The sequence below is a fragment of the Urocitellus parryii genome, chromosome 7 (assembly GCF_045843805.1).
Source record: "Urocitellus parryii isolate mUroPar1 chromosome 7, mUroPar1.hap1, whole genome shotgun sequence".
In the NCBI taxonomy this organism is placed as follows: Eukaryota; Metazoa; Chordata; class Mammalia; order Rodentia; family Sciuridae; genus Urocitellus; species Urocitellus parryii.
In genome coordinates, this window is record NC_135537.1 from 85,700,189 (window position 1) to 85,714,074 (window position 13,886).

A 13,886-nucleotide genomic window follows, 5' to 3' on the forward strand; every position below is an offset into this window, starting at 1 on the left:
ACAACTAAAAGACACAAAGAACCCTTAAAACTACAAAGGAAAGGGAATGGGGGTGAGTAGAAGATAAAGGAAAGGGCCAATATTGGGAACTGAATTTGTTCAAATTATATTCCATGCTTTTATGATTATGTCAAAATGAACCCCAACATTATATATAACTATAATGCATTATTTAAAAACTATATTGAGAACACCAACAACTCCAACTAAAAGATTGAACATTGATCTAAATATGCTCCTCAACTACTATGATAGACACAGACAAGCATGTGACAAGATTCTTCATATCATATTAAGAATTACATATTAAAGCAATGAGGTACCAATATGCACTAATTAGAATGACAGAGGTCCATGACCCTGGTAGTGGCAAAGGGAGGTGAGAAAGTGGAACAATAGAAGCTGTCACTCACTGATGATGAGAATACAAATTCAAACAGATTTACAGCTTGTTGCAAAACTAATCATATTCCAACAATGACCTAAAAACATGATAATCTTGTATATTCACTGAAATGATTTGAAAACTTAACATGGAGTCTTTACATAAATGTTTATTTTATTCATAATTGCTGCAACTTGGAATCAACATAGATGATCTTTACACAGATAAACTATGGTACATCCTGACAATGGAATAATGCACTATAATTCAGTGGTGAAAAGGTATGAGGTATCAAGCCATGAAAGAACATGGAAAATCCATAAATCCATCTTATGAAGTGAAATGAGTCAAACTGAAAGGACTACTTAAGCTGTGATTCTGACTATATGATTTTCTGGAAATGGCAAAGCTTTGGAAACAATGAAAAGTTTAGTGGTTTGCCAGAGGTCCACAGAGAGCTAGGAAAGGAAAAATACATTAGGTACAGTAGAGTTTTAGAACAGTGAAAGTCTTCTGTATTGTGCTGTGATTGCAGATACATGCCACATGTTTGTCAAACATCATGGAATGTACAACACAAGGAATGAACCTGGATGTAAAGCATGAATTACAGTTAATAATGTGTCTATATTGGTACATCAATTGTTATTATTAATTATGATACAAAACAGAAACACAGGTATCAATAAGACTGATAAAATGAAAATAAAAATTATGAATTTCATCAAACATTGCCAATAATTAAATGCCTCGGATTATGATTTGTATACTTTATTTAATGGGAAAAATGCAGAAAAAAATTTAAAAAGAACATGAAAAGCAGGATGCTAATATGATCCATTGACATAAAAGTGCTTCTATGATAAGCACTTTTTCTTTCCAAAGTCTCTGCTGCCTTTGAACTCTTTTTACTAATATTCCATTGGTTTTTGGAATTTTGCTACACACAACTCAATTATAACCTTCTATAATACTTCAACAAATATAAAACCATGAGTAAGTTGACTTTGGTGTGAGTATGTTTGGTAAAATTAGAGGTGCTGAATTTTCTTTCTTCTCTGTCCAAACACATAGTTAATGTTAATCCTAAAGGGCTCTAAGCTTTAGAAGATTTCCACTGTCTTTTATTCTGCTGTATTGATAAAAATAGAAGATGGGACTGAAATTTTCTTTTTGGTTTAGCCTTTCTTGAAAAGAGACACTTTCTTTGATATTTCTCTAATGGTTGTCATTCCATCACTTTTTGATATCGACCACTTATTCTGTATTAGTGTTAAAACATCAAATAATCAGCAGATGTATCATGTTGTGGCGTCCTGGACTTTCTAATGGAGTGTCAGTTCCATCAGCCTAAATGCTATATTGGGTCATATGTTCAGGAAACACTCAATTTCACTGATATTCTTTAGAGACTCTGTGAGGTTTTGAAAAACATTTCATGTCTTTTTTAGTTTTCAGTTTGTCATCTCTGTAGAGGAAGGAGTCATCTCTGTGCTTTAACCAACAAATCATGCAATGATAAGTGGCATGCCAAAGACTTTAGGGATTTGTATCTCTAGAGGCTTATAATTTATTACAATTCATTAACAATTGCAAACACATTGGGAATTATTTAACAGCATCTTGAAAACAAACAATTATGAAGTACTAAGTGTTTTGTAGATAGAATGACTTATCTTCACAAAATTGTCATTGCATCCTACTTCTGTAATTATTATTAAATTTTACTTTTTAGTATCCATTGCATATATCTATAACCAATAGATTATGTCAGGAGAGTAGTTTTGTCGTCTCATTAATTTCACAACAATTTTCATACACTAAACACTTAAACTGTTTTAAAACAAATTAATATTTATCCTTTGGTGAATTACAAATAATGGAGATGTTGTTGTATAATTATTGTTACCAAAAAACTTTTATAATTATTGTTAGCACAAAATGTGACTTTATTTCTTTTGAAGTAATTTAAAGAAACATATTTCAAATCTTTGTTTCAGAAGAACTGAAACTATAAAAGATTAAAAATACATAAATATACAGTTTGAATAGGAAATTTAAAAAGATCTTGCAATTTCCTTAACAGAGAAATCTCCTCTATTTACATGGGTATATTAGTTAAGGCTCTTGAGAAATGCAGAACTACTATAATGTTTCAGTTACCCTAGCATATATATAGGTATACAAATATATGCCTACATTTGATCATACTCTTATCCAAGTGGTGTGTGTGTGTGTGTGTGTGTGTTTGTGTGTGTGTATGTGTGTGATCTCTGTAAACACATGGAGATTCATTTTGAATCTGTAACACATGTGTTTATGGAGGCTGAAAAGTCTCATAACCTGTTATCTGAAGCTAGACATTCAGGAGGACTGGTGGTAGAATTTCCTTTGAGTTCAAAGGTTTGAAAACTATGGGAGTCAGTGATTGTAAACTTCAGATGTTTTGGATTAAACTATGAGTCAGGTCAAAAAGGGAGAATTTTTGATCCCTCCACCTTTTATTCTATTCAAGCCTTCAAGAGATTGGAATTTGCCCAACCACACTTGGAAAGGCAGTGTATATTTTACTGAATTCAGCATTTCAAAAGCTGATCACACCTGGAAACATCTTCACGGGCACATCCAGAAATAATGTTTAATCGGAGAACTTTGAGAACCACTCAAGTTGACCTGTAAAATCAACTATCAGGATAGGTGTCTGTCAAATCTTAAGATATTTTGAACATATAATTGCAAATTTACTAAGAGATATATTTTTATGTTGATACCTTAGCAATTACATACAAATAAGTCCGAGATAAGGTCCAGAAAGGTATATTTGAACCTTAAGTGATTCTTAGGTATGGTTTGAAGACCTAGTTGTAAGAGTAATTTATATAATTTATATTTTTTATCCATTTGTTATTAATTTGGTTGGAAAAGTAAGGTACTCTAAAATTAAAAGAAGAAAGAAATTTAAGTGGTTTACCAGCTTACATAACACAGTAAAGAAAAAATGACAAAAAAAAATCTCAAAACTCCAGAGAAAACGTACTTTGGGTAATTTAGAGATCACCCAGAAAAACAGTGGGAAGTTTGGATTTGAGGAGAATTATTCAAGGTAAAAAATATAAAATGGAATAAAAGCTCCAAAATATCAATAAAGAACTTGGAAGAATGTTGCGGTTAGGGTTTAACATATTCCTTTGTGTCTGATTTGGACTCTATCCTCTATTTTCCCCCAAACTCCTGCTTTTCTCAAACCTTCAATAAAAGTGCCACTGCCATGGACTTGCATAGATTTCTCTTTTTCTGAGAAATTTAAGATGAGGAAAACATGCACATGGGTAGAAAAGAAAAAAAAAGGAGATAGATGTGTTGGTGATAATTGAGACTAAGTCCAGAAGTAGATATAAGGGGTGATAAATTATAGAGGCACACAACCCGCTGTTCAGATATCATGAGAAGCTCTGGGAACTGCATGTGATTTTTTAAACAGGGTTTGGGATGAAAGCTGGAGCCATGAAACCTTGGTTGATTTAGGAAGATAAGGACCCCATCCCAAACTCAAAAACTAAAGGATTACATAGGACTAAATATTTAAAACATAATCTGAACAGGTGTGTTTTTTCACTTAATTATTTTAATTAAAACATTCTTAGAATAGTGATTCTGATTAAAGTTGGCACATGAAACTGACAAGAAAAAGAGGCATAAAGGGTGACAATTTGCTGATCCAGGATCAAGCAGCTGCTGCAAATGAAAATTTCACAGTAAAATAAAATATATAGGGGTAGTAATCAGATAAAATAAAGAGACTGAATAAAAATTCATCAGTAAAATATGTTAAAGAGCAAAAATTCTCATCCACTTGTTTTTCCTCCCTGTTCAGAATGCAAAATGTACCTGACATGAAATATGCTTAACTAACTTGAAGAATAATATGAAGGTTTATTTAATCATAGAATCTGACATTGAAATTGGGATAATGATTTGTTCTGTAACTCTGTAAGACATCATTTTGAGGACCTGCATGTGAGATGTGCAGGCCTGATAAAATTCAAATTCAAAAAGCTGTAGCAAGGTTTATGCCCAACATATTTATTCATGGCCCAAGGACTTTCTAAAGAAAGAAGATAATGTGTGCAACTTTGATACCTTATCAGAGAAACCACAAAACCAGACTTTAACTGTTACTGAAGATGACAGAAGAGTATGCATTGAGCAGAGATGAGAAGTTCTAAATTGTTTACTTAGTAAGGAAACTGATTTCCTGATGCAATGTCTGGCAGTTTGTATTCATTCTCTAGTTTCTTTGTTTGATGCAGGGCAAGGAGCAAACTCTGTTATATCCTGTGCATTTGGTAAGCACATCTTCTCCTCATTATCACATTTTTGGCCCAAAGGATGTTTGATGTATGTGACAGCTTTCCAACCCTATGGATGAATATAAAGATAATTCAGATAATACTTTGATTTCACATCAAATACACATCAGCATTTCAGAAGAAAAACTGATAAGAAATTGTTAAATGCCACAGAAAATTCATTTTGGATGAGTGGAAATTATTCTCTTCCCCCATCCCAAATTTACCAACCTTAGATTGAAAGAATAAACAGTTACTGGAGGAGGTTCATTTAATATTGTCTATCCCAAATAATACAGATGGGTGCAGAGGTCTAAAGATTGTCATCATTTTGACTCAGTCTGACAGTTTTTACTTTCTCTCAGAAGCTATTTTTATTTCTCAGTTTATTAATAGAAACAATCATGTTTACCAAAAAAAAGCTCTTTACTTTATCATCATTGCTTTATCATCATTGATGCTTCAATTGGCTGAGAATCTTACTTTCCAGTGAGGCACAAGATCAGTTTTGTAAGTTTCATATGAAAGAAGCAATAAGAAAGAACATATTGTGTACTTCTGAATAATTGAAATAATTAGATATAATTATCTTCTATAAGTGAAAAGCAAGGGAAAGAATAGAATTAAAACTTACTTTATTTATTTCAGGAATTACTATTTAAAAAACACTTGAAAAATTTAAGTATAAAATCAAAACATTTTTATTTCTATTAGTAAAGAAAAGGAATTTCCTGTTTTGATCACAATTAGCAAAGTCATAAACAAATAAGTATAAACTAGTACTGAGAGCAAAATGTTTCTAGAAACTGAATTACTAAAGATAAATTTGCATTAATATTTTAAAATTTTAAGAAAACTTTAATATTGATCACTTTCAAATGTACAACTAAAATTATCCTATATAGGTCTGAGAAATGTTATTAAATTCCCCATTTAATTTTATGCTTGCTTAACTACATTAAGTAGAAAATGCTCAATGAATGATTTTCATAGGTATTATGTTCTCTGTTTCAAAAGTATGCCTAGTATTGGTGACAATAAATGGATCACAGGAACTAATTTGTTTGTGTATTAATTTTTTATTTATTAATAATGAGTTAATGGAAATTTTCCTTTGAATATAATAGTGATTTAATAAGTACATACTTAAGGAATGGTAAAATAGGATTATCCAGATTTAACAAGTTGTGTTATGGGTCAATAAAAAGAAGATCCAAAGAAAATGAAATTGTTAACTGTGGTGTTCGACAGCATTTCAGCGCTGTGACCAAAATACCTGAGAATAGCAACTTAGAGGAGGAAAATTTTATTTTGTTTTACAGTCCCAAAGTTCATGGTCAGCCAACTTCATTGCTCTAGGCTCAAGGTTGGGGAAAACAAAATGGTGGAATTTTGTAGTAGAGGAAAGCTGCTTAACATATATCAACCAAGATATGAGGGGACAAGGGCATCTAGAGACAGATATAGTCTAAGACCACATCCCCAGTGACCTTCATCTTCTACCCATGCCCATCTGCCTCGTTACTATCCAGTAGTTCATTTGGTTAAGTGGATAATTCCAGCAAATGGATTAATCCACTCATGAAGTAAACCCTAATCCTTCTCTAAAATCCCCACCTCTGAATGTCACTGTATTGAGAATCATGCTTTCAACACCTAAGCTTTAAAGTATGACATTCCAAATCTAACCTATAGCACCAATTAATTCAAAGAGAATGTGAACAATTGAGTACACAATTGTTATCCATATTTTTCTTTTTTCTTCAACAGATATTTAATGGTGAATCTGATATTTGTAAAGATTGACTTGCCTTTATTTCTGCACCGATTTGAGGCATTCTTTCCTCTCCATTTTATATTTGATACCCCCCCCAAAAAATAATTGTGGTTTGATACCACAAGATTCATTTTCTTCAGAGAATTCAGTTTTCTTTCCATTAAGTGGATCTTTTGGTAGATGCATCTTGATTCTGAAAAATAGCTTTTGTTTAATAGTTATAATGCTCATATAATATTCATTTTACACTTACAATAATTTATTGGTTTGTTAGTTTGTTTATAGTACTAGGGATTGTTTATAGTATTGTTTATAGTACTAGTACTCAGGGCTTCATGCATATAAGAAAAGTGTTCTGCCACTGGGGTATATCACTGACCCTACACTTACAATTTTTCTTGAAGGTTCTCTTTGGGGATTCAATTAAATAATGAGTTAATCTATATGTGTTTCTGTGTATGCATGCTTGTTTTACCCAGCCACATTTATGCCATTATAAATAGGCTAATCAGTGAATTAATAAAAACATTCTAACACTTGGAGTGAATTGATATTGTAGGTTTTTCAATATTTCTAAACTTATTTTGTGGGCATACATACATTCTAACATGTTATATAAAATACAATTGTACTATGATGAACAGTTATTGTAAATCATTCATTGATTTAGTCAACACATTATATTGAACATGATTTGACTTTGGGTATGGTCAATAGGCAGATAATAAATTATTAAATAAAACAAATAACAATGCCTGCCATCTTGGTGCTTCTAATCTGGTTCAGTAAGACTGATTAATACAACAATAAAGCAAAATAAAACTGAGAAGATTGAAGGTTGAGTTACTTGCAGTTTAAAGTATTCAAAGAATACTGTCTAAGAAATTGATAGTTCAATGAACATATGATAGGATTAAGTATAGGCACCAACCAGATAGATATTTGAAAATCATTTATTCTATTTAAATGCATTAATAAACATGTTTGTGGTTAAAGAGTATCTGGAAGGAAAAAAAAACTGCTAAGATGGAGTGAGCATAAGAATAACATGGTGTCCAAAAGAGAAAGTTGTGTGTTAGAGGAGTTTAATTGTGTAAACCACATAGGAGAATGTAAGGGGACTGGATTTTAAGTACAAGTGACATGGAAAGTCACTGGAGAATGTTATAGTGAAGATAACATATCTTAGTCTTCTCCTGGAATTTGAATTTTCTTATACTAATATAAAGAGAAGATACAAGCTGGAGCATTGTTCTCTGTTCATGTACAGTTAGTGCCTTTAAGTATATTAATCAACTCTGGTCATAATGCTGCTGAATATACAAAATTATGTGTTATCATAATCTATGTTATATTTACATTGCCAGGATTCCTTTGAGAAAAGCCCTAGGATTACTCAGAATTTTTTTTTCACAGCCTATACTTAAAAGATTAAGAAATATTCAGAGTTTTAGAGTAAAATATGTGGATATTTTTGTAAACATGTCTTGGTACTGAAAAAATAACTTGTTTTCAAACTATAACTAAATAGATCCATAGACATATGTTTTTAAGGAGATATCTCTTTTTTCTTAAGACTTCATCTGTTTTTTGTTGTTGTTCACCAAAAGATGCCACATCAATATAGATCTGATTAACTTAATGGATCAACCATAACTCCTCCACTCCTTTATTTTTAAATTACTACATGTTCTTATTAAAAGGCAGTTATGAATTGGACCTTGGGATATTATATGAACTATGTATACTACATCAAGGACTTGCTATTTCTGAGCTGTCTGTACAATTGTTCAAAGTTTCCAAAAGTGACAAACAGTTTTAACTTCCCAGTCTTTATGATTCATTTATTATTTCAAAGGATATATGAAGAGTTAAGAATATTTAAGAGTGAAGGAACCAAGTATATCCCACAATACATGTTTACAATGCCATATTCTTTTATCATTAAACAAGATATTCTGTATGGAGTTCATTTTTTTTAGTTTACATAACTTTTGTCCTTATGCTTAACAATATGTCAAAACTATTTTTTCTTTATTATATAATCCAATCATGGTTTATAACACACATGATGAATTTGTGCCATTCCATAAAGTGACACAATACTTAAGTATTATGTATAGTATAATTCATAATACTATCAACATATCTAATGAACTACTACTTGGAAGATGATAAAACTCTCTGAATGTCAAGAAAATTGTCTAATTTCAAGAGAACTACTAAATGGAAAAAAATCTGAAGTTGGAACATGTTTGAATACTGCTAACTACTATGTGACACCAAACTGAAATTCAGACACTGGAAAATATTCATAAATATCTAAAGATACTTATACCTGAGAACATTCAGTTGGGTATATTTTTTTAATTAAACATTACAACTATGTTTGTAAATATCTAAACATCAGGACAATTCTGTATAATCATACTTATGTATAGGATTATTTGAATATGTAGGCAAGGTATGATTTTTAACATGAGTCCTTGTCTTCCTTCAATTCACTCTTATTTTCCATATTGAATTCGTTAAAAGTAGAAAAGTAATACTGAAGACAATACTGAACAACTGTCCAACTCAGTAAGTTACTAATTCATTCCCCAGTTTCTTCAATAAAATGGAGATCATGATAGCAGTTATCTCCCTGGGCTTTTGCAACTATTAATTATTAATATACTTAAAGCTTCTGGAGCTGTATCTGCCACAAGGTAAGCTTTCATGAGGGTTAACTATTGTTACTTTTACCTTTGTTGAGACACATTAATTTATTAAAACAAGAGTTAAGAGGGCCAGTCTTTAGAACTGATAGGAAGCAATACATCGAGAATTGAGTAAGTGAATTCAGAAGACACTGAAACCTACAGAAGAGAGAGACAAATGTGAGTAACTGCATGGAAGTAGTTTTCATTTTTTAATCAACAGGACTACTGTAGCTAAGAGTACTGAGTTTATATCACTTAAGGAGTAAGGCTTAATTAAGCTTGTGTGGAACAGAAAAAAAGACAAAAAATACTCCTTGGTTATTTCTGGGCTCTCCATTTGATATATTAGTGTACTTGTCTATACATTTACCAATAGCACATTGTTTTAATTGCTTTGGCTTTATAGAAAATTTTGGAGTGGGGTAATATCCATTCTTTGACTTTATTCTTTTTCAAAGTTGTTTTGGGTAGAATGGGATTTTTTACCTTGCCATTTTGATTATATTTCTCAATGATTACAAAATAACTTGCTGACAATAAAAATAAAAACTTTAAAATTCAGCAGTAAACATTAGTATTTCTAGTACATAATCAATTATGCCCACTGCTAGACATGGGTAGCTCCACTGGAAATTTTCTCCATAGTTTCATCCTGTAAATCACATTTCTGCAACTGACCATGATGAAAACTTCTGACAGCTTATTTTTTACCTTACAATTCCTGTCAAAAAGTTGATTATTTGTATTAAAAAAAATGAATTTGTGCATGAATTAATGATTCATTGATTAGTGAATAAAATTGCTGTGATGGATTATGCAAAGTCATCTTTCAGAAATTTCAAGCAAAGTAATTCTTCCAAGAGACCATTTTATAATACATTATACCTAACATATGAAAATGTTTTTCTTTATATAATATTAAGATCAATTTCTTTAGTTTTCATGCCATATTGATAAACACAAGTATTAAAGTACTTATATTATATATTCTAAGTCAAAATGTTTTAATCTTACCCTTGTGTTAGTCTAATTTTCATTGTTCTGAAAAATACACGATACAAATCAACTTAAAATTTTTAAAAAAGGGTTTATTTTGACTCATAGTTTTATAGACCAAACCTTTCTTTTCTTTCTATCTAGGTTCACTTACCCTTTTTTCCCCTTGAGGACTTTAATGAAAAATCAATTTTGCCAAAATATTTCAATTTTAGAGTACCAACTTTTAGTTATCAAATTTTAATTTCATTAAAACATGTTTATTGAATTACATTTTACTACATACAAATAATATAAAATAATATTCAAAATTAATTTGTCTTTCTCTTATTCCCTATTTCTCATTCACATTTTTTTTTCTTTTAAAATTAGGAAAGAATCAAAACACCTTATCATCCTCTTGTTCAGAACCTACATGTTGCTATTGATTATGTTTTAAAATTTTTACTGATGCATTATAATTAAACACATTAGTGGGATTCTACATATTAGTGGGATTTATTGTTACATATTCATACATACATACAACATAAGTTTGTCAGTTTAATTACCCAGTACCTCCCTTTGTCTTTCCTTCTCCCTCTCACCATCCTCAACTTGGCCCTTATTCTATTGGGCCTGGGGTGGCAGAATCATGTGGCAGAGGAATTTTTAACCCAATAGACTGAAAGAAAAGAAAGAGATTGGGAGTCATCTTGTCACAAAGTTATGAAAAGTTTATTTCTGTTTTACTATAAAATACTAAGATTTCTAATTGGCCTGACAACCTGATGTTTAAACTTGTTTGAAATCCCTGCCTGTGCTCTGAATTCATTCATGCCTAGCTCTCCTTGACCAGATAACAACCCTCCTTAAAAACCTTAGTGGCCTCTCATAAAATTCTGGCTTTCCTTGACCAGATAACAACCCTCCCTGGAACCTCAGCAGCACCTCATAAATTCTGATGTTGGAATCTCAATTTACTCCCTGCCTTGAAATGTTAAACCATGTAGATTATTAATCTGCTATCTGCCTTTGTATTATGCTTGCTAGAATCCTGTTAGTAGGTAACTGATTTTTACAATTCATTAGTGATTTTATCTTCTTTTTTGTTAAGTTTTCATTTTGAAAAGTATACTTAATGCACTTAATTTTTACAGAAAATTATTTTGTGTCAGTTTATAGTTATGGTCAATTTTTTAAAAATACACTAAGAAAAATAAGTGTGCTATTTCTTTTGAAAAACTCCAATAAAATTCAAAACCCTAAAGTAGAAGCAAATAGTGAAAAAAAAAAAAAAAACGTTGTAGTCACTATATTTCTTAGGTCTCTAAGAGTTTCTTCATAATTGATTTCTATGCTTCAGAAGTTGAATTCTCTTGCTTTATTCTAATAGATAACAAAGCAGGGACAATCTTTATATAATTTTGCTGAAAATATCTTAATTTAGATTACTTTGCAAAGAACTGAAATTTAAGAATGGGGAAAAGGACACTTGAGTCTCATCATTTACCATTCTATTCAACTATTGATTTTTTAACCCTGTAATGGTTTAGATGTACAAATGACAAAACTTTTAATAATCTGTTTTTAATATTTGTACTGTAATTCAAAGTGAACAAGAAAAGTGAGCTCTAGGAAGAAGATATGTATTTAATTAGACAAAAATACCACAGAAACGATAAATTATAATTTAATGGATGTTTTAGAAGGGAGGAGATCACATACTAAAACTTGAGTGTTCATTCCAACTGTATTATTAAACATTTGGACAATAACATTCTGTTTTTTTTATTGTCCAAATGTTTAATAATATTCATACAAATGGAGAAGATAATCATTTATATTTTTAAATTTTTTCTTTATAGTCAACAGCTATGTACTTTACATGTGTCAAGAATGACAGATGGTACCATCAAAGGCACATTTTCTTTCATCTGCTATGAATAGTAAAGTGGACTCTTTCATGATTGAATGTACTAGACCAAAAACAGATGCACAAAATTAGAATTTTGTCTCAGACTCAAAGTCAGTAGTTTCACATTTTTAACTTTTAATTAACTATTTAGAAAACAAAATATTTTTAATAAATATATATTAAAATATATTTATTAAAAATATTTTTAAAAAATATTGTTTTAAGTTTTGTTAATAATTTTATGGAGTAGAGTGCCTTTTTTATTCCTAATTATGAATGATTATTTTGAGTACACAAATTCCTTCAATTTACATTTAGATCTTTTTAATTCTATTCCCCAATTATTTTCCTCTCATATCTTTAATTTATTCTACTTCTAGTTAGATTATAAAAATATAAGGTCTATTTAATAAAATAAATTACTTTTAAAAGATTTATGTTCTTTGATGTTTCTTGAATGAATCATATTATTTAATAATATGTTATCTGTGACAATTTAATTTTGTTGTTGTTAAAAACTCATTTGCTAATTTCTTTACAATGGTAAACTGATATCACCTTGTTTTCTCAGCCATATCTAGGAAGAGAATACTTCTATAAATGATGGATTTGGGAATGTATGACACTCTTTAGCTGATGAAATAGGAACAGCAATGACAATCTGCTGGTTCCAAAAGTCATTAATTCATTCTTCTGGAACCATTTGAAAGCATATTTAATTTTTAATACACCATTATCTGTTGAGCTTATTGATTGAATATTTTAACATAAATTTTTAATGCCAAGCATTTACTTAAATAATAGTCCATCCCTGGGATGTGTAATAAAAAACATTAGCATCGCCTTAATGAGAACTGGCCTCTTCCTTCAGCTTTTGGGGCATAATTTTTAGATAAGAAATCATAAATAATTGTGTATATAATAATGGAGCTTCAAATTACATGATTAAAATTTATAAAACTGCCTCCCTACAAAAGTCAATTCCATAATGGTGTTTATGTCACATTTGACAAATTAAGGAACTTATATTGGTACATAATAGCTTATTTGGATTTGAAAGACATTTATTTTTTATTATTTTGTTATTAAGGTCCTCTTTCTGTTATACACCTTTACATGCTTGAGGGCACTGGATAAAAGTCTTAAGAATAGCCTCACTTGAGCCACAAAAAAATAAAATAAAGATATTGTGTCCACCTAAAACTAAAAAATAAATTTAAAAAAATGGCCTCAATCTGAGTTTTCTGTTGGTATTCTCATATTAGGCTGAGATTAGGAAGTTAAAAAAAATAGTAATATACCACTTTCTTTGTATATTCCAGGGCACATAATTAATGCCCATTATCACTTGCAATATTAAACATTAAGTCTTGGTTAAGATATAATTTGCCAGATGTCTGCATTCTAAAATTGCAAGAGTCTTTTTTTTTTTTTCTTTTTCACCATAATATATTCTTAGAATGAAAGTAAGTACAGGTATACCTCCTTCAAGGAGTGATGCAGGAATCAAATGCCCTCTCTTTACATATATTTTTGGAATTTTGCTGTAAGAAATACTTTTTTTCTCTTATTTAATAGAAATGTACTTTTCCCCCATGGAATTAGACACATATGAGTGGAGTTATACACATATGAGTATTTTTCTAATATTTCCTACTTTGGGGTTACTTTCCAAATATATCTAAATTTATACTTATACTATTCTGGCTTTGGCCAGTGGGAATTCTTTCCAACTGATGTGTGTATACATTTGACATGTACCCATTCTTTTGATTTTGGA